Consider the following 2,453-nt stretch of genomic DNA (forward strand, 5'->3'; position numbering starts at 1 on the left):
TACTTCCCAACCTTTTCCCCCCCTTCCCCTTAAACACTTAACACCCCCTCCCTTACAGACACTTACACTCCCCCCATCCTTTACGGGGACATTCCACTCACCCCCCCCCTTCCCAAACCCAACACACTAAACCCCTTCCCTTACGGGACATTTACACTATCCCTTTCCTTACAAACACTTACACCATTTCCCTTCCAGACATTTTAACATTTCACCCCCCCCCCTACAGCCCCCTTACACTCCCCCCCTCCCTTCCCTTACACTTACACTCACCCCCTCCCTTATAGCCACTTACACTCACTTCCTTCCAGACACGTACACTCACCCCTTCTCTTACAGAACTTAAAACTCCCCCCTTTCCCCTTTTACGGACACTTACATTTCACCCCTTTCCCTTTCCCCAAAAACTTACACTCACTTCCCCTTCCCGGGGGGGGGGGGGGGAACCCCCCTTACACTCACCCCTTCCCTTACAGACACTTACACTCACCCCTTCCCTTACAGACACTTACACTTACACCCTTCTTTACAAACACTTACACTCACTCCCTTCCTTACAGACACTTACACTCACCCCCTCCCTTACAAATATTTTACACCAAAAAATTCTTTCCCAGCCCATTTTAAAACTCACTCCTTTTTACAACATTACCCCCTCCCTTATTACAGAAACTTTTTATCCCCCCTTTTCCTTAAAGACACTTAAAACCAGCCCTTCCCTTACAGACACTTACACTCACTCCCTTCCCTTACAGCCACTTACACTCACCCCTTCCCTTACAGGTACTTACACTCACCCTTTTCCCTTACAGACACTTACACTCAACCCTTCCCTTCCCGAATTACACTCCCCCCTTTTCCCTTACGGGAACTTAAAATCACCCCCTTCCCTTTTACAGACACTTACACTCACCCCTTTTCCATACAGAAAACTTACACTAAATCTTCCTTCGGGACACTTTAAACTCCCCCCCTTACAGACTTTTTTACAATCACCCCCTATTTTTACAGACACTTACTTTTCCCCCCTTCCGTACAGAAAATTACACTCACCCTTCCCTTACAGACATTTAAACACTCACCCCCCTTCTTTAAAAGATACTACACTTCCCCCTTTCCCCTTTACAGACACTTACACTAAACCCTTTCCCCTTTACAGACACTTACAACCCACTCCCCCCTTTACAGACACTTACATCACCCCTTCTTTAAGATTTTACACTCCCCCCTTCCCTTAAGGAAAACTTAAAACTCCCCCCTTTCTTTTACAGCCCTTTCCCAACTCACCCCTTCCCTTACGGGAAAACTTACACTCCCCCCTTTCCCTTTCGGACATTACACTCACCCCTTCCCTTACGGACACTTACACTCACCCCTTCCCTTACAGACACTTACACTCACCCCTTCCCTTACAGACACTTACACTCACCCCTTCCCTTACGACATTACACCACCCCCTTCCCTTACAGCCATTTACATCACCCCCTTTCCCTACACCCATTACATTCCCCCCCCCTTTACAGAAAACTTAAAACCCCACTCCCCCCCTTTAAGGGGGCCCATTACACTCTCCCCCTCCCTTACATCCACTTACACTCACCCCTTCCCTTACAGACACAAAACACTCACCCCCCCCCTTTTCCCAGATATTTAAAATTCCCCCCCCCCTTTTACAGCCCTTTACACTCCCCCCCTCCCTTACAGCCACTTACACTCACTCCCTCCCTTACAGCCACTTACACTCACCCCTCCCTTACACCATTAAAACCACTCCCCCCCTTACCCCCACTTACACTAAACCCCTTTCCCTTCGGGACACTTCCCACTCATCCCTCCCTACAAACACTTCACTAAACCCCCCCCCTTACAGCAATTACACTAAATCCCCCCCTTTACAGAACTTAAAATCCCCCTTTCCCCCTTACAGCCATTTTACACCCCACTTCCCCCCAAGATACTAAAACCCCTCCCTCCATTACAGAAAATTACACTCCCCCCTCCCTTACAGCCCTTTACACCCCCCCCCCCTTACAGATACTTAAAACTCACCCCCCCCCTTCCCCTTACACTTACACTCACCCCTCCCTTACAGACACTTACACTCACCCCTTCCCTTACAGACACTTACACTCCCCCCCCCCTTCCCAAATTTACACTCACCCCCCCCTTACGACATTTTAAACTCACCCCCCCCCTTTACAGACCTTACATCACCCACCCCCTTACAGACACTTACACTCCCCCCTTTCCCCTTCCCGAATTACATTTAAACCCCTTTCCCCTTTTAAAAACATTTTACACTAATTTCCTTCCAGACATTTACACTCACCCCCTCCCTTACAGGCACTTCCCACTAAACCCCCTCCCCACAGCCATTTTACACTACCCCCCCCCTTCCCCTACATTACCCCTTCCCCCCCTCCCTTATAGCCACTACACTATTTCCCTTCCAG

Source organism: Penaeus monodon, chromosome 15 (genome assembly GCF_015228065.2).
Source record: "Penaeus monodon isolate SGIC_2016 chromosome 15, NSTDA_Pmon_1, whole genome shotgun sequence".
Taxonomy (NCBI): domain Eukaryota; kingdom Metazoa; phylum Arthropoda; class Malacostraca; order Decapoda; family Penaeidae; genus Penaeus; species Penaeus monodon.